The sequence below is a fragment of the Chiloscyllium plagiosum genome, chromosome 3, assembly GCF_004010195.1.
Source record: "Chiloscyllium plagiosum isolate BGI_BamShark_2017 chromosome 3, ASM401019v2, whole genome shotgun sequence".
NCBI lineage: Eukaryota > Metazoa > Chordata > Chondrichthyes > Orectolobiformes > Hemiscylliidae > Chiloscyllium > Chiloscyllium plagiosum.
Window position 1 is genome coordinate 27,643,208 of NC_057712.1, and position 25,469 is coordinate 27,668,676.

Sequence of the window (25,469 nt, forward strand, 5' to 3'; positions counted from 1 at the left end):
CAGGCTAAGATAAAAGGTAGGGAGGAGGGACTTGGGGGAGGGGTGTCGGAAATGCGATAGGTGGAAAGAGGTCAAGGTGAGGGTGATAGGTCAGACTGGGGTGGGGGCGGAGAGGTCGGGAAGAAGATTGCAGGTTAGGAAGGCGGTGCTGAGTTCGATGGATTTGACTGAGACAAGGGGGGGGGAGGGGAAATGAGGAAACTGGTGAAACCCGAGTTCATCCCTTGTGGTTGGAGGGATCCTAGCCGGAAGATGAGGCGTTCTTCCTCCAACCATCGTTTCGCTGTGGTCTGACGATGGAGGAATCCAAAGACCTGCATATCCTTGGTGGAGTGGGAGGGGGAATTGAAATGTTGAGCCACAGGGTGGTTGGGTTGGTACAGGAGTGGTACAGATAAGATGAATAGCAGTTCTCTTTTATATAGGGTGAGTTTTCAAGACTACAGGGGATATTTTTAAAGGTGAGAGGAGGAAGAATTTTAAAAAAAGACATGAGGATTATTTTTTAGAAACAAAGAAAGAGGTTTGTGTGTGGAATGAATTTCCAGAGAAAGTGGTGGATATGGGTATTGTTACAAAGTTTAAAAGACAATTAGATAAGTACATGAATAAGAAATGTTTGGAGGGATATGAGTCAAGCGCAGGTTTAGTTTGCGATTATGGTCAACATGGACTGGTTGGACCATTGGGTCTGTTTCTATGCTGTATGACTCAATTCAAGAACTAAATCAATGTGGCTCGAGGTAAGGAGCAATTACATCACTCAGTATAGTCTATAGGCTCCCAGCAAGTGGGAAGAATGCAGAAGAACAAATCTGCAGGGAAATTAGAAGAATGTCCGTAATATAGAGAAATAACAATGGGGAACTTTAATTACCGAAATATAAACCAGGATACTTGAATTGTAAAGGGCAGAGGGGGGCAAGCATTCCTTAATTTCATGCAGAAGAATTTCCTACACCAATACACGTCCAGTCCAACAAAGAACATACGCTTGGACTCATCATAATAATAGAAGCAGGAGTAGGCCTTTCGGCCCATTGAGCCTGCTCTGACATTCATTAAGATCTTGGCTGATCTATCAATCGTCTCAGCTCCTCCTACCTGCATTATCCCCATAACCCTTAATTTCCCTACCATGCAAAAACTCACCCAACTGTGTCTTGAATATATTTAATGAAGCTGCTGTTACTGCGTCCTTGGGCAGAGAATTCCATAGATTCAGTACTCTCTGGGAAAAGCAGTTCCTCCTCATCCTGTCCTAAATCTACTCCCCCTAATGTTGAGGCCATGTCCTCTAGTCCTAGTTTCAACCACCAGCTGAAATGACCTGCCCGCCTCTATCTTCTCTATCCCTTTCATAATTTTAATGTTTCTCTAAGATCCCCTCTCATTCTTCCAAATTCTAGCAAGTACAGTCCCAAGTGGCTCAACCTCTCCTCATAGGGTAACCCCTTCATGTCAGAAGTCAACCTGGTGAACCTCCTCTGCACCGCCTCCAAAGCCAGTATATCCTTCCTCAAGTAAGGAGATCAGAACTGTGCCCAATACTCCAGATGCTGCCTCGCTAACACCTTGTCCAATTGCAATAGAACCTCTCTGCTTTTAAATTCAATTCCTCGTGCAATGAAAACCAATATTCCGTTGGCCTTCCTGATTACCTGTTGCAAACGCAAATCTACTTTTAGGAGTGTTCATATATGAATCACTAAGTCCCAGTGCACAACAACATGCTGCAATCTTTCATCATCTAAGTAATACTCTGACCTACTATTTTTACTTCCAAAGTGGATAACCTGACATTTACCAACATATTACTCCCATCTGCCAAACCCTTGCAAACTCACTTAACTGATCTAAACCTCTGTGCAGACCCACCACATCCTCTGCACAGTTTGTCGTTCCACTCAATTTAGTGTTATCAGCAAACTTGGATACGTTGCAATTAGTCTCCTCTTCCAAATTTTTGTTTTATATAGCCCAACGCAGATTCCTGCAGCACTCCGCTCACCACTGATCTCCAACCAGAGAAACACCCATTTATCCAAACTCTCTACTTTTGATTGGTTAACCAGTCCCTTATCCATGCTAGTACATTCCCCACAACTCCACGCATTCTTATCTAATTAGAGGAGTCTTTTATATGGCACTATATGGACTGCCTTCTGGAAATCCAAGTATACAACATTCACCTGTTCCCCTCCAAACACCGCGCTTGGTACATCCTCAAAGAACTCCAGTAGTTTCTTAAATGTGACTTTCCCTTTCTGAATCGATGCTGCCTCTGCCTGATGGAACCCTTTACACCCAGATGTCTTATTACTATATTTTTAAATGAGTAAATGAGTCCCCCACAATTATTATCTTTCCATTCTTACATGCATCACGATATTTCTTGGTTGATCGCCTGTGCCACTGTAGAAATATTACTGGGTGGCCTACAAACTATTCCCACCAGTGACTTCTCCCCCTTACTGGTCTCCACCAAAACGGATTCAACATTTTGCTCCATAGACTTGGTCCATCTAATTTTTTAGAACCAAATAAATCCAGTGTCAACGGGTGAATCTTCTTCCTGACCTCTCCGCCCCCACCCCAGTCTGACCTATCACCCTCACCTTGATCTCTCTCCACCTATCACATTTCCGACGCCCCTCCCCCAAGTCCCTCCTCCCTACCTTTTATCTTAGCCTGCTGGACAAACTTTCCTCATTCCTGAAGAAGGGCTTATGCCCGAAACGTCGATTTTCCTGTTCCCTGGATGCTGCCTGACCTGCTGCGCTTTTCCAGCAACACATTTTCAGCTCACATATGAATGAGACCTGGTAAGGACAGCAGATTACCATCTTAAAAAGCAATGATTGAACCAAATTTGGTTTTATGAAAAATTGAGAAAATTTACACAGTCACTATTAGACTAGCTTTTCTTTCAGTTCCAGAAATTTATTGCAAGACGTCTGCCATGGTGGGATTCAAACCCATGCCCGAAGAAATTTAGCATGGCGTTCCAAATTACTCGTCTTGTGACTTTACCACTAAATTACCACCTCCCCAATGATCAATTTCATCATCTGTGCTCCCTGTATTAGGTGAAGGTTCCAAAGATACAGAAAGCTGGTTCACATTTTCCAGGATCAGACCATTTATTTTAATTAACAGTGTCTTACTGAGAGCTACTTGGAAGAGAACTTTTTTTTTTCTGGATGTTTCATGAACAATAACCTGAAACGCAGTGTCTGAGTGAGCACACACATCAGTTTCAACTCTAAACCAAAGCTGTATGATTGAGTTTGGACTGCTTTCCTTTTTGGATTGAAAGTGGCTTCTGTTGAACTGTTTCCCATTTGTTCTGCCAATGATCTGAATGTCTGTGGGTAATTGCCTGTAGGTGAGGTATTGTAAAATGGAAAATGGAGAAAGAGCCGTAGTCCACTGGGGTGCTGTGAGAATCTGTTTCATCCTTCTTACTTTGTGAAGCCACCTCACTTCAAATCTGGTGCTATTTTCAGTATCTGGCCTCTGATCAAATGAAGTCCCGAACTGCACTCATTCATTTGATTGGACTGATGAGTTGTAGACTTGATCTTTTGCGATTTACAAGGTAAAAGTAGGTTAGACATATTATTGATCATTAATTTAAAATTTGTAATGAGGGCTATCAGTTTTAAGCTTTTATTTCTCCTGCTTTTGTTGTCAGCCTTATTTTTTTCAAAGGCCTGGTACTGAAGATTGTGCTTTGTCAGTCAGGGAAATCAATTAACAGCAGATGAAATGCTCCAGCATTATTAATTGTGCAATTTTAAATGATTTTGTTTTGGATGCTTTGTGCTATGGTGAGTTATATTTAGCTGTTGAGGGATGTGTTTGTAATGTCAGGATAAACACCAGGGTCACTGATTTATAGCTATTAAATCAATTTGTTTTAAGAATGTTGAGCTTTTGCTGCTCCTTGAAATTGAATTACACAACTCTAGCCAATGTTAGATTTGTAAATTGACTATTTCAATGCCATCTTAGCCAGCCCTTTATCTTCCACCCATCATAAACATCAGCTCATCCAAAACCCCACCATAGCCTATTTTATCCAAGGATACAGGGAGGCAAAGGGACCTCTGATCTTGCATTGCTGAGGAAACTGGAATTGAAACTGGAAATATATAGACTTAATTTGAAGTTTGGCTCATTGGCAGACTCAAAGAGTCTGTAAGCAGGAAGAAGCTTGATTCAAACAGTTATAAGTACTTAAAATACATGTTGACTTTTAATCTGAAAGAGCAACTAAATAAGGAAAAGCACTGACAGCTCTTAGTAATTAGAATGTTTATATTTTCTAACTGTCACCACACAGATGATAAGAAGATGTAAAAATTAGAGGCTGTTTAGTTCAAAATTTAATTTTATTTTGAAAAACAAACCTGATCTCAATGGGTAAAAAAATATCTCTTAGAGCAAGATGAGAGTCTCCTTGCCTCTGTTTCTCAACTCCATCAATCCCAGGTCTGCTACATCCCAGAATCAATTCCAAATGATACCAATCTCCAGAATCATTCCATAACTACCAAAGAAAATATGTATAAAATAAAACATTGACCTGAAGATGATATAATTAACAGTCAAGAAGACAGTGAGGACTGCAGATGCTGGAGAGTCAGTATTGATCAAGTGTGGCGCTGGAAAAGGCACAGGCAGCAATCGAGGAGTAAGAGAGTCTGTCTTTTTTGATACACACAATCTAACTGTTTAAAATTAATACTCCACAAAATTTCCACAAAAATTTTAGTTTTGTCTTGAAATTAATTTGAAAAGCTTTTGAAGATGAACACTGAAATGATTAGATCAGATTCCCTAGAGAATGGAAAAAGCCATTTGGCCCATCAAGTCCACACCGACCTTCCAAGGAGTAACCCATCCAGACCCACCTCCCTACATTTACACCTGACTCATGCACTTTCCACCATGGACAATTTAGCATGGCCAATTCACCTAACCTGCACATCTTTGGACCATGGGAGGAAACCGGAACACCGAGAGGAAACCCACACAGACAGTCACCCGAGGCAGGGATTGAACCCAGGTCCCTGGTGCTGTGAGGCAGCAGTGGTAACTACTGAGCCACTGTGGCACCCCCAATATTTCATCAGACCAGTAACTGAACAGTGTTCATTTATTCTGGAATTCACATTGCATGTGCTTGGGTTAGAAAATCCAAATGCAGCTCACAAATCTCAGTTCTGAAAAAACAATCTGATGCTTGTGCTTTCAAAAACTGACATAGCCTTTAAGTAAACCCTTTATTAAATGCATAAAAAAGAGCTCATTTTTAAATCTGCTCAGCTTATTGTTACACACACAATATTGCTTTCTATTAATTCGGTTTAAGTTCATATTTTTAATGTTACTCAGAAATATAATTGTAAATGAAATATTAATTCAGAAAGCCTTGTGGACAGTCTCTGGGGGCTAGTTGACCAGCTTGTTTAATTGCTGACAAATGATATACTGACAGGGAAGCATAACATGTTTAACATTGAAAATCAATATTACAGTGGCAGCTTTGGGCAACAGATATTGCAGTTTCTTGTGTTGAGTTTATGAAATAAAACTGTTCCAAGTAACAGCTTGACAATGTAATGTACTGGCAAACGGGGAATAAACCTCCTGACTTTTGGTATCCATAGAATACTTTCCTTATTTACCAAAAGCAGTTTGCCCTCCCAAATATTTACTAGACTGTGTCCTTATCATTTTAAATCCTTTATCTTACATATACCAAATAATCTTTCACTAGGAAAATGATTTTCTGTGACATTAATAGCATAATTGATATGTGGAGGAGTAGGATTAAGGTTTAAAATAGCCAAACATTTAGAGAAGTTTTCTAAAATTAAAAAAAAAGCTCTTGTCAGATAATTCTCCTCCAGCTTATACACAATTATCCTTCCTTCCCCTTTCTCCTTGTTTCTGATGTGGAAGTGCTGTTCCGTAGCTGCCAATCTCCTTTCTATCTCTTCTCCAATTAACTATGAGACCGGCTGAAGAGTGCCAGCAAGCTAGTTGACTGAGAGTTGTGGTCAATATTACTTCTGTCAGTCTGTTAAATAATCCCTGTCCATTTTCCAATATGAGTGTTGGACAAGAACAGAAATTCATGCTTGTTATCCTATCCAAAATTGAGTTGCTCATTTGTACTCTACCATTACCCAGGTGAAATCAGGTGGCACTTGTGACCTTACTGCTCAATCAGCTAAACTATTAATAGAACTCAAATCAAGTATCTATCCAGATTTTTTTTCTAAAACGGTTTAATGGATATGTCTTTAACTGAAGTGCGTGTATTGCCTATAATGTAAATAGTTTTGCCAATTTTTCAGTCTCCCTTGAGATCAGATAAAAGGATATATGTGATAATCATGAGTGTGATTTAGATCAGTGACTGAATTATGAAGTGAGTGCGGTTTTCTATACTTGTATTTTACATTTATCATTGCCAAATACCAGGTTTTTTATTTCTCAAAGTATATATGCATAAAACCTGTATTTCCCTCTTTGTAATGTTGACAAAAATGTTTTCTTCTTTTAACTTCGTTGCTAAAATGTGAGCAAAATGGTCAACCTTCTGCTTGGTAAGATTACAGAATTAATATCTGAGAGCTGGTAGATTATTCTTGCTGTGCCTGAACTGAACACTCTATTTCTAAAAGATTTATAATATGGACCCACAGATTCCTGACTCAAACATGACAAAATATAAATGGGTCAATAGTACAGCTCATAATTGAAAATAAGCAGATCTGTCAATGTTGACTTCAAGTTAGTGACTTTGAAACTGTGTGGGGAATTACCCACAAATATTGTGCAAATATTATCACGCTCCTAGTGATGTGTCTATTCTAACACACTGCTCAGACGTCATGGGAAATTATAAAGGGTCCACAGAAGAGGTAATGCACTAAACTGCATTTAAGGATCTGTGCTGGGATTTGGCATTTTGGCAACACTTCCATCTACTGCTGTCCTGAAAATTGCAGTAATCCCCAGTATTCCTCACATTTTTAGGGTGGTACGTGTCTAAGGTGCACTCAACCCAAAATGTGTAAAAAGAGTTAACTCCCCTGCATCTACAAACCTCTACAGCATGACCAATGGAGATCTTTGAACACTGGTCTGCATACTGATCAATATTTTCAGTCTCAGTAGCAGATGTTGTATTTAACGTACTTATCTGACTAGTTTATTACCGGTCCACCATTTTCATGGTGTTATTACCAGTACGCTTCATTTACCAGTGTTAACTTTTTTTTTACTGAGACTTAGTGGTCTGACTGGTCTGTTACTGGAGCTTCATGTTGAAGGATGCAAGACCAGTCAGACCAACCTCATTTATCAGTTAACAGCATTTTTGCTTTCTGGTATCTATGATTACACTCTTTTGAGCTTTATTTTAACACCTTGCAACAAATTGGTTAATTAACTCACTTTATAAATGCCAATGTATCATCAGCTCTAACCAATGGATTTGTAAGTCACCCATTATTTTGAGTTTATCTCCTGGGAGAGTCCATTTCTTGCTAGGATCCTAGTGATCCTCAGCCATCAATCCTGACATACTGATCTATTGCAATCCCTTATTGTGCAGTGCAATCTTTATGTTAAAGCCTTTTTCTCTGGTTCACTCACATTAGTGACCAAGGGACACACATTTCCAACCCTTGGCAAAATTATTTAAGCTCACGCAGTATATAGATGCTGGATTCTTTTATTTTAAATGAGCTTCTTCATAAGTTTTCATTTTTCAGGCTTCAAAGAATTCAACCAAATTAATCAATCATAATGTACCCTTCAGAAATCTATGCAGACTTTTGTTTTGACCGGCTCACATTTGTTCAAGTGAACAATCAATCTTTTCCCAATGACTAATCCCTGTAACTTCCTCACAACTAATTTTGAAGTGACAGGCTGTAGTTTCCTAGTTTCTTTATTAATCCCTTCCCAAATAATGAATTAAGATTTACAATTTCCCAGTGCAAATTTTCAAAAGCATTTGAGAGCTTTGCAAAATTATGGATAATCCCATTATTTTCTGCATTACCATTTACTTTGCTTAGAATGAATGCACTAAGTTGTTCCATTTGACTAATTTTAAGGTTACCTTTTACTTTTGGTGATTTTTCTTTTAATTTCCTCTTCTATAATGAGAGATTCCCAGATTGTATTTAGTAAGTCTGATATTTCATTCTACTCCATTATAGAGACCTTCTAATCAACCTATTCAGCAGGTGAGATTTTTAAGCCAGGCTTCCTGGCTCAGACATAGGGAAACTACCACAAGGGCAGTTATATGCTTATCACCCTGTCTTTAACAGACCCACATTGCCCTGCCAGTATCCATTTCTTATTATGTTTAGAAAAACCTCGTGTTAGCTTTAACATTTCTTGTAAATTTTAACTACTCTTAATATTTTCTCTGTGCCACTGTTTTTTATTTCTCTCTCCAGTCTAGTTGATTTCTTTTTTTCCTTGCATTTCTCTAAATTTGTTTCTTTTAATTTGCTATTGTCTTGTGCCGCTTCTATTCCGTACCATTGTCTAAATGCACAAATGAAACTTTTGCTTTAAGATTATGCACAGCCACTTTATAGTACCAATACCTTCTATGAATATTTTCCATTATTTGATCATAGGTTACCCATTAAAGTTTAGTCCAATTTACAATTGTCCATTTGAAGATAGCTTACTAACTTTAAAACCTTGTTTGGTGACAGTCCCCTTCTCCCTCTTGAAATAAATGTGAATTTCAGGAGGCTAATATTCAAAGACAGGCATGGATTCCTGATGCACGATTAACCTGCATGCATTGTATTTGGTTCAGTCAACATGTAACTTTATAACACATGCTAATTAACATGATTACAGCATTGCAGTTCACTGTAACCATGCTGTTGAGTAGTTTCACATGTGAATGGGAGTGGGAGGGTCAAATATGTGCCAAAATTTGAGAAAGAGAGAATGCATTAGATGCTGGAAGTCAATGTGGAACTTGTGCTGGTGTGTTGAAACATGCAATGATGGGACTTAACATGGAAGAGAATGGGCTTCTAGATCTACTACATTCTATTTGATCCTTAATTAAGAATGTACAGGGAAGAAGGTGTGCTCTATTCACATAGGGACAGGACATTCTCCAGAAAGACATTCAAAAGGCTTTGGAACCAAATAGGCATGGAGGGGAATACCTGAAATCGATGCCTGAGGAGCTGGTCACAGTATCACAAAAAGCTTCATGATTTTGATTAGGGTCAGTGAATGTATCTTCAAATGCCAAATCCCAAAAGTTGCACCATCCATCTTAGCCACTGTTCAACCACATTCCCATTGCTCACCTACTGACAATCTTGATCAAATAAGACTCATTCATTACTTGAACCCACACTCACACACTTACTGTTGCAAGACTCAAAATGGTGATAATGTCACTAGACTAGTAACCAGAGCTCCAGGCTAATGTGCACACTACCAATATGCAACTATGAAAACCATATTGTACTACTGACATGCTTTCCTTTCTCATTCAAGATAAGCTGGCACATTACAAGAGGTGGCATAGGAGAGACACAGCTATATCTCAACAGAGAAGATAGGGCTCCCCCATCTTTGGATCAGCCATTGCCAAGGCCATGCCTAGCAACAAGGATGAAATGAAAGAAGATGGCTGCATCCTCATATCTAATCATCCTTCTCCCAATCTGCTTCCCACAAACTCTTATGATTTAGAAAGTATAGGCAATATAAACATGTACCTCTGAAACCCCCCTCTCCCTTGCCTCATAACAACATTGGCATTCCAGGATGGAACTAATGCAATCCTCAAGCCTTTATAAGACACTGTTACTGAAAATAAAATGTAAAGTGTTGGAACAGGATCAGTTAAGTTGGAGAAGTTCTAAATAGAATTGTCTGCCAATGTTGTATAACCAAAGATGAAATCTGAGACTGAAGACTGAAGAATAAGGACTGGGAGTCTGATTGCTAAGAATTATTAATTTTCTTTAAAGGTTTCAAAGTCCCAGCACATATTTTTCTAACTTTAAAGTGCTGCTCTGTAATGGATTGCCAAATAGACTACTGGTGTTGGACACTAATTCAGCATTTGTACATTAATTGTTATGGTTGGAAGAAAGGCAGGATTTGTCGAATTTTTGGTGGAAGAAGTCATCTTTGCAGTGTAACTTCTTTCAGTGATGTCACTGGAATTTAGGATTACTGTATACAGAGAAGGGGTTGGTAACCTGGCAGAAGTTTTTGGTTATTGTTTACAACTAAACAAAATTGGAGAGAAGTAGACAGACTGAAATCAGAATGTGAATAAGAGGTGGAAAAATAAAGAAATACAGACTATTTGATGAAAAAAAAATTAGAACCAGCAAGAGATCTTTCAGTCTTAAATGTTATTATTTACATTTTCAGGGAAAATTAGCTAAATTTTGAAATGAAGTTCCCTTCAAGCCACTCTTGAACTTGGAAATATATTGCTGTTTCTTCAGTTTTGCTGCCATCTTCTCATGGGATGGTCAATAAATGTTGGCCCAGCCTGCGACACACACATACCATAAATAAATTTAAAAAATCTGATTGAATGGGTTCACGTTCTTTCTTTTGTCCCTCAGAAGTCAAGCAATTCAAGCCTCAACTACAAAGGATGAGGGTGACAAAATTGGATTTTCTTTAATTTAAATAAAGGGGACTTTGAGAGCAAAGTAACAATCTTTGATGATGCAAGATTGTATCTGATTGGTGGGGCCCGTCACGAGTGAAGTAAGATGGGAAGGGGAAGGCATAGAAGTAGAAGACATACTGTGAGGGCAGGTTGGAAGAAAATAAGAACGGTTAGGAAGAAATGGGAAAACATTCTTAAGGATCACATTTTTCCTTCAGCTCTTCCTGGAATGTAACCTTCAAAATGATTAACCATTATTTCCATTACATCATGACACACGGGTTCTTCATCTATTCAAAAGAAAGAGGAAAGAAATATCAGGAAATGAAAAGAGACAAAGGAAGACTAACAGAGAAAGAGAGGCAGAGAGAGAGAAAACAAAATTGTATTAACTGGATCCAATTCTGCCTGAGCAATGATACAGTAGATCGTTTACATAAAAGATTTGCATTTATATGATGACATTCCCAATCTTGAGATATCCAAAAGCACTTTAAAATCGAATAGTACTTTTCAAGTCAATACTGGAATTTGTCTGCCAAGTTTCCAATCTTATAATAAAGTACGACAAACAGTTTTGAGATAACAACCCAATAATCTGTTCTAGTAATTGTTCTAGCCAATGTAGCCGATGTGAAATCAATGTGAATGCAAACCTTTTATAATTTGCATTTTTGTGAAAGGTACAAGCAATTGGAAATTGGAGTTGAGGCCACAATCAGGTCAGCTCAGATCTTATAAAACAGGACAGTGAACTTGATGGGCTGAATGGCCTATTGCTGCTCCTGATTTGTATGTCTCAATGAAACACCCACACTAATCTCAGCATATTATTATTTAACAGGGTAAAACAATTTATTATTGTATTTATCTGCACTCCTTGACAATCTGGGGAAGGCAGAATATTGACTGGAATGAGAGGGTGTTGAGTAACTTTTTTTAAAAGTAGCTTTAGAAGAGGTAAGAGTGAGTCAGCCATTGAAACAAAAAATTTGAACATGTTCCACTGATGGATTACACCCAAACATTAACCTGTCCTCTCTTCCTTTGGATCCTCATCAACCTGCTGTGCATTTCAAACATTTTTTGTTTTTAAAATCAGTTGGCAGTAATTGTGGAGAAACACTCAATATGTCCGTATGACATTGTTCTGTCTGTCTCTGTTCAAATAACAGATGGAGCTATAAAGAAACATAAAAAAGCTTTCATTATTCAACACTTCTCATGACCTCAGAACATCCCAAAGCATTTCACAAACAATGAGGCCTTTTGAAATGGAGTCACTGCTATAATGTAGTGAAATATAGCAGCCAATTGTGCACAGCAAGGACTCACAAATTAGGATGACTAGCTATTTTTTGAATTAATGTACATCAAGGAACAAATCACAGAGATGTACAGCACGGAAACAGACCCTTCGGTCCAACTCGTTCATGCCAACCAGATATCCCAACCCAATATAATCCCACCTGCCAACACCCAGCCCATGTCCTTCCAAACCCTTCCTATTCATATACCCATCCAGATGCCTTTTAAATGTTGCATTGTACCAGCCTCCACCACTTCATCTGGCAGCTCATTCCATAAACGTACCATCCTCTGCGTGAAAATGTTGCCCCTTAAGTCAACCTCCGACCCTCCAGGAAAAACAGCCCTAGCCTATTTAACCTCTCCCTATAGCTCAAAACCTCCAACCCTGGCAACATCCTTGCAAATCTTCTCTGAACCCTCTCAAGTCTTACAACATCCTTCCGATAGGAAGGAAACCAGAACTGCATGCAATACTCCAAAAGTGGCCGAACCAATGTCCCACACAGCCACAACATGACCTCCCAAATCTGTTAGAACTTCCAATCTGCATTTTGAATTGTGGAGTGGGATCTTTTACAGATTCCACAGTGATTCTTGTTTTAATGTCTCACAAATGTTTGATATATGTTGCTCTGCTAAAACAAAGGTCACTTTCTAATTACAGCATTAAAAACGATTGACAGAACTATGATTTAATAAAAATGTACACGTGAGACTTTCTTTATTACACTGAAATACAACAGCCTCCCCCTACCCCTCACCCATTACCACCACGACCCAGAAAAAACCCTACTAGAGGCATTAATTGATGTCCTACCCTTCCTTTCCTAAAAATGTTCCAATGCCTTGCTGGTATTCAATAATTTATCAGTTCTAAAAGGGTTAATGTTGATGATTGCATGAGGTTCCACCTAATCTGATGAATTCTTACAGGTTACAGATGAAAAAAAAAGCAGTCTAATGGAAACAAACCTGTCAACTCTGACTCGTGGTAATCTTTACAATTATGCCAAACAAAATGTAACTTTTACCTATTGCTAATATGCAATGAACTACATTTGTTGTTAAGAATTAAGTGGTTTATTCTCTATGACTGTTAATTAAACAGGGACCTAAACACAGCATAGAAAATATGATAAAGTTATGCCTTTGAGTAAGGGACCTGGGTTCAAGCCCTAGCTGATGTGTAATCTTGGAACACACTGATTAAAGTAGCTAGAAGCATGACTGGCTCTTGTGCTTGGTGGTAGTGCACAGGAGGTCTGAGTTCAAGTCCAACCTGTTCCAGAAGTGTCTCATAATATCTCTGAATAGGTTGTTCGAGGAATACCTGCAGTTTGTCTCAAAATTCCAAACAATTCCGTCAACCAAAGCTGGGGCTGTCCTTCTTGGACATTGTTGCCTCATTGGTTCAGTTGAAGGGTGGCTTTGCATGTCTAGAAGAGGGCTCTTGTAGCACACTGGTAGTGTTCCTACCCCTTGACCATAATCTGAACAGATTGATCAGAAATGTCTGGAAAGTATGATCTGTGGCAGCACTGTGCCGCACCCACAAGCCAGCAATGAATGGTTTCACACTATACAACATGGTAATCAGCAATGAGAATCATTGCAAAGATACCCTAATGTAACGACAATGAAAAAAATAATTTGACACTGTAGAAAAACAATTTCAGAACAAAAGGGAGTTTCCCACTTTCAGAACGTTACCATGGGTAGTCAGTCAGTTGTATAAAAAGACAAGCAGCAGCAGGGTATTTCTCCAACATAGAAATGATTTACAGATTGTCAGAGTCAAGATAAATTGACCTTGGATATGCAGTATAAAGAAGCACATATGCCCTTTCTGACCCATAACGGAAACTAAAGTTCAACTTTAGATCATATTCTCTGTGCCTCTTCTATGATTTCATCTGACAAAGGAGTAGTGCTCCAAAAGCTTGCAATTTCAAATAAACCTATTGGACTATAACCTGGTGTCACGTGACTTTTAACCTTGTCCCCCCCCAGTCCAACCTCGGCAACTCCACATCCGTGGATCTTCTGGTCAACATTGATCACCTTGGTAAGTTTTACTGGTGGCTGCCATGGCAGCTTTTTCCACTCAGGCCCTCAACTAAAGTTGCAGATCAGTCCTAATGAAATAATTAGTGTGCACTTTGAAAGAATAATCCTGCTTCTTCCCTCACAAGGTTAGAACACAGGGAAAAAAGTCAGTTGGATCAGGGGAATGAATGACAGACTAATATAACAGCCCACCCTACACACCCACAGAAATCTGGTGTCTGTCAGCTTAGACATTAAAATTGGGATCAATGATTCCCATATACCTTCCCTGCTTGATAGAATGTGTATCTTTTATCCCATGCCTGAAGTTTCCCAGAGTCAAATATCTATTTCCCTAATTTATCAGAGCGCCCATAACTAACCTATTTGATCTCAGTTCTGAACTTCCATGCCTGGTTTTGTCTCATTTATAAGTTTGAGTTGTACAATTTGTATTCTCATCCATTTTACTCATGAGGCTGATAAATAACAATTATTCCAATATGGATGCCTGGGCAACTATACCAACAAACTTGCACATGTCAATCCATTTCTTTTGATGAGGAATCTCTGACCACTGATTTCCAACCAGTTTTCTACAAAATAGTATTTGACTGCCAAGTCTATTCTTTGCCCCCCCAAAAGCTATCAATGCAACTGAAATATCTGCGCAAAGGCTCAGTATCCCATCAGCAAGTCACCCTTTATTCACATGTGCCCAGTACATGGATTCTGATCAGCCAGCTCAGAGTCAGTCCCTTGAATGAGGAGACTCTCTGAATCTCCTGTTTATATCTGTCAGCCAGGGCTCCCTGATTGGACCTGGTTAACAAACCCAATCAAGCATTTCATAGTCAATGAAATCCATCTGGACCTTTTTCTAATCACTACAGCAACACTCTCAAGGGTTCCTGAAATGGAAATGGCTGCCTTTTAAAAACTCTTCATTTGGCGAAGTTTCCAAACTCTGCTTTGCAAAATGGTGAAGGTGTTAAGCAAATGACAGAAGATTCCTCCAGGTTTGTTCAGATATAGAACAACTTTAACCACATCCCACAACAAACCTTCGCTGGTCTTGAGACCAGGAAATATACCTATCAGTCAGTATGAATAATACTGTGAACAATTCTGTTCCCATTATCTAAGGAAAGATATATTGAGATTGGAGGAAGTCCAGAGAAGATTCACTAGGTTGATTCTGAGTGTGGATGGATTTTCTTATGAGGACAGGTTAAGTGGATTGGGCCGATACTCATTTGAGTTTAGAAGAATGTAAGGCAATCTTATTGAAATATATAAGATTCTTAAATGCTGAATGATTGTTTTCCCTTGACAGAGAGAGCATCGAGGACCGGAAGGCATAATCTCAGAGTAGCAAGTCACCCATTTAAGACAGAGATGAAAAGGAATTTCTTCACTCCAAGGATCATCAATTTGTGGGATACTTTACCACAGAGAGCTGTTGAGGCTAGATTGTTAAGCCTATCAAAGGCTGAGATAGATGGATTTTTAATCACTAAGGAAATCACGATTTATTGGAAAAAAAGGCAGGAAATTGGAGTTGAGGATAATCAGATCCACCATGAATTATTGGAAGGCAGAGTAGACTGCATTGGCTGAATGGCCTGTTTCTGTTTATGATGTGGAGGTGCTGGTGTTCGGAGAAATGTTCCAAAAGCTTGAACTTCCAAATAAACGTGTTGGACTATAACTTGGTGTTGCGTGATTTTTAACTATTTCTGTTTATACATCTTATGGTCAATAATGGTCTAAGCATGAGAGAAGTGAATTGATTTTTGAGAATGTAAAGGTGAAATGAATGCATAGAATTATTTTGACATTTTTACAGCCCTTGAGATAGAGAAGACGAGAGAAATTGTGAGAAAACACTTGCATTTTCTGGAACTGTCAAATAAATAGCAGGTTTGTGAAAATCTGTTTGATCAAGGCCAAATGTGTTGAAGCTTAGTAAACCTGATGATCCTGTAGTGTCTTAGCACCTCATACTGTGCAAAGAGAATTTTATGATAAATGGCTAAATTATTTTGGTTATAAATGTTACAGTTACATTAGATGGATGTGATTGGATGCAACAGTGAAGGATGCATTCCGCCCAGATGAATTATCGTAAAAACTGATTTCCATGTGTAATTTGTTAGAATGATTGTTTCAGTCTAATTACTTGCAACATCTGCCTTATCAGTTATAATCAGGTTTGACCTTCAGATAGAAGTATTTGGAAGGTTTCATGTGACGATAACACTTCCCATGAGTCTTACCTGGAAGGTAGTTAATCAATGCCTAATATTTTCTGTAAACAAGTTAAAACCACAACATAAAAGTAAAATGGTTTGTTCTTTTTGTAGTCTATAGGTGTTGAGTTTTCTTCAAATAAGTATGAATGAAGTTAGGATTGTTTTGAATTAGTTTCCTAACATTTTCCATTTTTCAACTGAGATTGCTGTTGTACAGTTAGTCTTTCCATTTGCAAGTGACAGGACAGAGCAATCTAGAGTGTTGTTTTATCCATTATCACTGTAATGGTCTTAGCAGTTCAACCATTCCTTATTTTTAATCTCTCACTGCCTTACCTGAAAACCAGATCTTTTATTCTGATACTACAGATGCTGACAATCTTTTGGTGGCAACCCTGAGGCATCTTTTTGTTTCATATTTGACATTGCATAACAGAAGGCTATTCAACTATGCAAGGCATCTTGACAAAATCCAAATTCCGTTCCCATCTCACATTCACATTACTTAATGCTATACACAAATCATGCTATTGTTCATTAAAATTTAGGAAAACCATCACGAGTGGTTTTTTTTGGTTTATTTGCTCACCCTTTAAACATGACAGGTTTCAAGCAAGAAGGGCAAGCTAGTGCTGAAGCTTGTTAAATTCTGCATATTCTCACAAAAGCTCTGCTAATGCTTGCAATGTTTGGTCTGGTTCACATGCCCTAAGCAATGATTTAGATATTTGCCAGGGAGTTTGAACAAGGTGACCCTGTATTTAATTTTGGAATTTATTGCTCACCATGCTTCAGCTGTCATGCTTTGAAATGCTTGGGGACTTCCTTTTGGGAATCACCTCAAACCCAGGCATTCTTTCTCCTGAATAAGAGTTAAATTGAACTTAATTAGCAACTGCCTTCAGCCTTTAGGGTGAGAATAAAATGTCTGTGATCATTTAGTGTTGCAGGTTAAAAATAGTACAGTGTAAGTACATTGCCATATCAATACTGTCAAAGCTTTACAAAAGTGTCCTTAGTACTTTAAATCTTCCTGTACAACTTAACATGAGTTGGCATTAAAGACATATTTAATACATAATATTTTTCTTTTAAAGTTTTCAGCACGTTGTGCTCAATCAAATGTTGTTTGGATTGACACAATGTTTTTAGAATAATTTTGTGAGAGCACTTACACCAAATTTCTAATTCCCTACACACTTTTCTTTTACTTGCAGCTAAATTAGTGATGCAAAGTTATGTGACCAACCCATGAGATTTTGCCACCTCATTAATTGAAATTAAATTAATTCCTCATCGACATTTATACCTTTTTTTTCATTAGAACCAGAAAGGAAAATTTAATGGAAACTAAATGTTGCTCTTCTGATGTGGGTGTTTAGTTTGTATGTCTTTTCTATCTTCTTGTATCCTGGGACCAGATGGCACAGTCTCAGAATGATGGGATGACCCTTTAGAACTGAGATGAGAAGGAATCTTTTTCAGCCAGAGGGTGGTAAATCTATGGAACTATAGCCATGGAAGGCTATGGAGGCCTAGTCATTGAGTGTTTTTAATACAAAGCTGGATAGATTCTTGAATATTAAGGGAGCCAAGAGTTATGGAGAGAAGGCAGGCATATGAGGCTGAGAAACATATCAATCATGACTAAATGGTGGGCAGCCTCGATGGGCTGAATGGTTTGATTCTGCTCTAATATCTTATAGTCTTCTTAGGTATAGCAGGACATTATCAGAAATCAATTTTTTTAACAAAAGCTGTGGACACTGGGGATCTGTAACAAACAAAAAGTAGAAATTGCTGGGGAAACTCAACAGGTCTGGCAGCATCTGCGAAGAGAAAACAGAATTAATGTTTCAAGTCATCCTTCAGAAGTTCTGAATTTCTTCAGAATTTCTGTTTCATTTGCATCAGACCTCAAATGGATTGATCATTCATGTGAAATTGCCATTTTCATAAATGTCATCTTTCTAGGTACAGAGTGGAGGCACTAACAGCCCACTAACCTTCTGCAAAAAACACCTCAGGATATCCAGTAGCAAAGTCAGAGTCCAAATCTTGAAATTATGCAAGAGAACACGGTTTATGCCTTTTCAATTCTAGAAACTTGAAATTGTTTCCGCTGGTCCTACATTCTCAATTTAATTTAAAAATAACATCCTCAGTTATCTTTTCCATTCATGTAGTCTTTATCAGGTCACCTCCCAGGTATCCCCTTTCCTGGGAAGCCCAAATTTGTACAGCGTGGTCTGACAGCTCAGATCTTTGGCACCAGAGACCCGTCTGTACTGTAGCTAAATGCCTTAATGTCACCCTTGTGCCTCAGTGTCCAGAAATGATATTGTGATCAAATTTCAGTATAAGGAGAGCAATAGGTGGCTGATCACAAAGTCTTCTAAGCTCTCACTATGTTGGTCACCATTGTTGATTGTTAAACTGATTGTTAAACTGCTTAAACTCTTCTTTTGCTTTGTCCTAGACCATCAAATCATTATTCATTATTTGTTTCTTTATTGAACACTGTTTTACATTGGTTTCTATTAAGCATAATCTGCAGCTGTTAATATTTTACTTTAGCATTTTTAACTTACCTCCTCTGAATTCATTGCCGATGTCAATAGCTCTTTATGTTTTGTCTACTGAAAATCTTATAATTTTGAATTTCTGAATTAAATTCTGAGGACACCATTGAAAAGTTAACCACTTGACCATAGCCCCTTGATAATGACTCATCTACTACACATCAGTTGCTTTTTCTTTCCTTAATTTTAATATTCACATCCTATTCCCATTTTGATGATTCATACAGAATTTCTGCAGATTTGAGTTTAATGCACAAATTTTGTTTGAAATCAGTCAAATGCTTTTGGGAATTCTTGATAGAATCCATCAATGATGATTATGACCCTACTCTCACCTTTCCAACTTAACTACAGACATCGTCAAGCTCAAATCCACTATCTTCCTCCAATATTGCTCTTCTGACATCCAGTTGGGTGAGACACAATTTGCCTGTTAAAATTAGAAATCCACCTGTAATCCTTCCTGCATTGGATCAATTACCTTTGGAATCGGCCAGAGTGGGAATTATCTTGTTTTGTTCTATTTCTCATCTGTATGATGTCCCCTCAGTAACATTATCTAAAAACATAGGTTTCCATATTTATGCTGATAGCACCTAGCTCTACCGTACCGCTACCCCTTTTGGCCCTTACAATATCCCTGAGATGTCACACAACTTGTTCCAACTTGCTGAACGAGCAAACATAGATCTTCCAAATAAATATTCATAAAACTAAAGCCTTTGCCTTTCAACCCTGTGGCACACTCTGATCCATGTCTAAGGCTGAACAGTGCTCTTTGCAACCTTGACATCTTATTTGATGATGAAATGATTTTCTAACCCTCACATGCACTCCATCACCAAGTCTTTCTTACACATCTATAAAATCACACATCTAAATCTCTGCTTCAATTGAAACCATTATCCAAAACTTTGTTCAATCTGGACTTGCTTATTTCAATGCTGTCTTGGCTCGGTTCCTATTTTAATCATTCATATACTTCAACTCATCCAAAGCTCTGCTGCTCTCACCCAGCTCACATACCAGGTCCTGTTCATTTACCCAATGATCATTAATTCACATTGGCTCCATACTCAGTACTTTGTTAATTTTAATATTCACATCCTATTCTGAAGTATTTTCTCACCCCTTCCTATCTTTATTATGGAATAGAATCCCCCATTTGGCCCAACAAGTCTGAAGAGCATAACATCCAGACTCGCCCCCTACTCTATCCCTGTAACCCTGCATTTCCCATGTGTAATGCACCTAACCTACACATCCCTGAACACTATGGGAAAATTAGCATGCCCAATCCACCTAACTGGTAAATCTTTGGACAGTGGGAGGAAACCGGAGCATTCAGCGGTAACCCATGCAGCCACATGGAAAACATGCAAACTCCACATTGATAATTTCCCCAGCCTGGAATCGAACCCGAGCCCCTGGCACGATGAGGCAGCAGTGCTAAACACTTAGCCACCATGATGCCCCTCTGTATCTCCCTCCTGACAATTCTCTGAGATCTGCATGCTCCTCTAATTCTGGTCTTCTGTGCATCCTGTATTCATCCAAAACTGTGGCACCATTGATGGCCAAGTCATCAACTATTTTGCCCTAAATTCTGCAATTCCTTTTCAAAACCTTTCCAGTCCTCTACTTGCCTCTCCTCCTTAAACATAGTCCTTAAAACCTAGTTTTCTGACCACGTATTAGCTTATCCATATGTGGTTTAGTGATGAGTTTGATTAGATTACATTACATTACAGTGTGGAAACAGGCCCTTCGGTCCAATAAGTCCACACCGACCCGCCGAAGCGTAACCCACCCGTACCCCTATATTTACCCATTGCCTAACACTACGGGCAATTAAGCATGGCCAATTCACCAGACCTGCACATCTTTGGATTGTGGGAGGAAACCAGAGTACCCGGAGGAAACCCACGCAGACACGGGGAGAATGTGCAAACTCCACACAGTCAGTTCACTGAGGCAGGAATTGAACCCGGGTCTCAGGCGCTGTGAGGCAGCAGTGCTAACCACTGTGTCACCATGCCGCCCAATTTGGTTTGATAAATACGCTTTTAAGGTGAGCTGAAATGTTTATTAAGCTAAAGTTGCTATACAAATGCAAATATTGTTCTATATTGAGGATTGAAACAAATTAGAGTACAATTTATGAAATTATTGTTGTCTACATAATTCTGAATCTTATTTCCAATAATCTGTTCCATTAAGGAAGAGAAGCAACATGGATAGTTGCAGCTGCTGCTGGGATTGCAAGCTTAGTTAAAGATTTATTGTAGTTTTTTTAAAGAGGTTATTACAGTCATTATAATTTACAAATAAAAGATTTTTATTCATTAGCATTCAAAAAAACCAAACAAAAAAAATTTTTTTTTTTAAAAACAGACTTTCTTTAATCAAGCTTTATAAGATCTGCAGTGAACAGCTAAGGTTTTTTTAAATTCTAAACTCAGAAGTGTAAAAAGTCGATATGTGTTTTAGGAGGTTTTTTGAACGATGCAACAGCTTTATTTTTGAAAAAAAACAAACAATTTTTTTTAAGATAAGGCATTAGGTTTTCGATCTGGAGAGTCCTACCCCTGGTCGGCTCTGGAGAAGATTTTCTTCTTTTTTTGTGGAACTTATTGAAGTGGAGTTTTTTTTATTCAGTTAATCAGCTACGTGGTTAATTTTTATTTACGTTTTACATGTTTAATTTTTTTTTCAATGTTAACATTATTTTCTGTAGGTAATGAAAGGTAGCTTATTTTATATATAAGGTGTTATTGAAACATCCTTTTTTTTGGCTGAGTATTATTAAGGGGATATACGAGATACAGAGTGAGATGGCTAGTAGATTTTGAAAAGTTATTATACTGCAGGATCAATCAAAAAGATGGGTAATTGTTGGGAAAGGTTAAAAAAAGGTCTCTGGTGGCTGTTCCTCTATCAAAAGGATATTCAATTTTTGAAACTGTAAAACAGGATAGTCACTCCGAGGAAAATGGAAGGAGCAGTAACTTACTGGATATTTGGAATGATTCTTATGTTAAGCAAAATTTGATAAGATTTAATAAAAGTCTTATTATTGGGGGCTCTACTGTCAGGGACATAGACATAAACATGAGATTCTGTGGCAGTGAGTGTAAATTTAGGATAGTTTATTGCTTTGCTAGTGCTAGGATTATGGATGTCTCTAAATGTTTCAAGCATATTGTTAAAGTGAGATTAATTATTGTACATATTGGTAGGAATGACATTTTTTGCAGTAGTGTGTGAATTTAAGAGGTTAGGCAGAAGATTAAAAATAGAAATTTAAGAGTATAGTTGGTTTTGCTATAATGCATGTTTCTTCAACACGAATTGGCTTTAATGCGATTGAAGAATTTCGACTGTTACTTGTAGAACATGTACTTTCCTTATGTGTATTGGCTATAACACATTTCTGGCCCCATTAGTTTAAATAGCAAAGTTTTGCATGATTTTCTTATAATGTGAAATCACACATGAACAGATCTATTGTGTTAGATAGTAATTTCTGGTTTACTCTCAATACCAAACTCAATTGAGGGAAGGATCAAAAAGATATAGGAGATAAACCAATGGCTGAAGAGCTTGTGTATTGTTCAGGAATTCAGGGTTTTGGACAAATGGAAGGTCTGCTGGGATAGAAAAGACCTGTTCAAAAAGGATGGGTCTAACCTAAACTGGAAAGGGACAAATACCTTAGCAGGGAGATTTACTCTTTCCATTAAGGAAAACTTTGTACTGATAGGGAGGAGGAGTGGAGGAATTCTAAGTAGCAGCATAATCAGAAGGATTAATGGAGAAGGTTCTGAATATGAGGAGAGCACATAAATTAGAAAATAAAGATGAGAGAGTCAGAGTATGTAGTAACTTTGAAGAACTAAATTACATTTATATCAATGCAAGGGTTTTTAAAGGTAAGACTGATCAACTCAGGGCATGATGTTTAAGTACATAGGATTGGGACGTCGTAGCTATTACAGAAACTTGACTGAGAGATGAACAAGACTGGCAGCTCAATGTCACGGGTTTTAGATGCTAAAGGAAGGATAGAAAAGGAAGCAAGAAAGGAGGGGGTTTGTGGCATTTTTGATGCAGGAATACATTACTGCTGTAACTAGGGAAGATATTTCTGAAAAATCGTCCAGTTAAAATATATTGGTAGAAATCATAAATAAGAAAGGAAAGGTAACTTTGATGGGATTGTACTATAGTGCCAGGACTGGATGCCTGTGACCAGTGGTATTCCATATGGTTTGACTCTGGGTCTTCTTTCATTTGTCACTTATATAAATTATTTGGATGAGAATATAGAAGGCATGGCTAATAAGTTTGCGGATGACACCAAAATTAGTGGCATTACAGACAGTGAAGATTACAAAGAAATCTTGATTGAATGGGTCATTGGGCTGAAAAATGGCAGATGGAGTTCAATCTAGATTGTGTTTTGGTACAACAAACAAAGGAGAGTTTATACAATTAATGGTAGGGCTTTGGATAGTGTTGTAGAACAGAGGGACCTAGAGGTGCAAGTACATAATTCTTTGAAGTTTTTGACACATATAGACAGGGTAGTTAAAAGACCACTTGGCACGCTTGCCTTCATTGCTCAATCTTTTTGAGTGGAGGGGTTGGGAAGTCATATTCAGGTTGTATGGGATATTGGTGTGACCACTTCTGGAATACTGTGTCCAGTTCTGGTCACCCAGTTATAGCAAGGAGAAGATTCATAAGAGATTTACCAGGATGGTGCTGGGCATGGAAGGTTTGAGTTAAAATGAAAGGTGGGATAGGCTGAGACATTTTTTCACTGGAGCATAGGAGCGTTGAGGGGTGATTTGATAGAAGTTTATAAAATAATGAGGGGTATACAGAGAGGTAATGGTAGTTGTCTTTTCCTTAAGATAGGAGATTGGGGGGGCCACATTTTTAAGGTGAGAGGAGAGAGATTTAAAAAAGACATAAGAGGCAAATTCTTTCACACAGATGTTGGTACACGTCTGGAATGAACTTTGTGAGGAAATGGTGGATGTAGGTACAATTACAACATTTAAAAAACATTTAGATAGATATATGAATCTGAAAGATTGGAGGGATATAGGCCTGGAGCAGGCAGCTGGGACTAGTTTAATTTGGGATCATATTCAGCATGGAGTGGTGGACTGAAGGGTCTGTTTCCGTGCTGTATGAATCAATAACTTTTCAATCGTGGGTCACTGGCAGCAGTTTTGCTTCTGAGTTAAGAGATTGTATGTCCAAATCTCACTTTAGGGACTAGAGTACAAAATATAAGACTAGCACTACTGCAGTACTGAGGAAATGCTGCACTGTCAGAGACTTGTGGCAGAAACCTCTGGAGATGATAGTGGCTGGGTTTATTGGCATTGACTGAATAGCCAGCAACATTCCATCTTTTCGTGGAGGCTCACCAAAACCTGTGCTACTCATGTCCATAATGGGCCAGCATTGGACCTTCCTGTGGTTTGGGAACTCTACTCAGCAGCACCACCAGAATATGGTGGCTATTACCAGTACTACACTCACTTACAAATTCAGATCATCAGGTCCAGATGAGTGGTAATGGAGGAGTATCCTGGATTGGGAACATAAGATTATATGGCACGGGAGAGAGGATGCTGACAGTAAAAACAGGGGTTGGTTATCAGAGGACCCTTCAACTACTGATGTAAGATCCCTCAATCAGGCACTGTGTACCTTGTGAAATCTCTGTTAGTAATACATCAATGTTTGCTTGTCATTCTCCCTGCATAGCATGTCTCCCTGAGTGAAAGTAGGGCCTTCACCACCACCCTGACCCTGATTAAGTATCCCCTCTACCACCAAACCCATTGTAGGGAGGGCACAAAATTCCACCCTTTCTTTGAGTTTAAGCTAGGCCTTTCTGCCCTTTTATGTAGATTTATAGAATCACTACAAAGTGGAAATAGGCCATTTGGTCCAACAAGTCCACACCAACCCTCTGAAGAGTATCCCACCCAGACCCATTCCCCTATCCTATTACTCTACATTTCCCTTGGCTAATGCCCCTAAACTACACATCCCTGAACACTGGGCAATTTAGCATGGCCAGTTCACCTAACCTGCACATCTTTGGACCATGGGAGGAAAACGGAGCACCCAGAGGAAACCTACGCAGACATGGGGAGAGCATGCCAACTCCACACAGACAGTCGCCCGAGATTGGAATCGAGCCCAGGTCCCTGGCGCTGTGAGGCAAGCAGTGCTAACCACTGAGCCACTGTGCTGCTTGATTTAAAAATCCCATGAAATTGTTTTGAAAATATAAGTCAGCAAGTTCTCCCTGGCATCCTAACTAACACTTACCTCATAATCAACTTCAATGTTGCTCTTCACTTGGTCATTACAAGATTGTTGCTTGTGGGACCTTGCTGTGTTTAAATTGGCTGTCACTCTCCCAACGTTACAACAGTGGCTAAACATGGCTGTGAGTCACTTTGGGAAATCCCAAGGTGAGGAAAGACAACTTTTTTGTAAAATCATATTTGATACAACTTAGAGCATGGA

The 25,469-nt window shown here is 38.6% G+C and overlaps 1 protein-coding gene across 7 annotated transcripts in view; it reads left to right on the forward strand.

Annotated features, from left to right (window-relative positions):
- dlgap2a (discs, large (Drosophila) homolog-associated protein 2a) overlaps window positions 1–25,469 on the forward strand; it is a 729,001-nt gene that overhangs the window by 505,710 nt on the left and 197,822 nt on the right. The window contains exon 1 of one of the 7 annotated variants that reach the window (XM_043679048.1): window positions 12,994–13,016. The exons of the other annotated variants lie outside the window; for them this stretch is intronic. The gene's annotated coding sequence lies outside the window, so the exon portion shown is untranslated. Of the gene's footprint in view, window positions 1–12,993; window positions 13,017–25,469 lie in introns of those variants that run through there. 7 annotated transcript variants of the gene reach the window in all.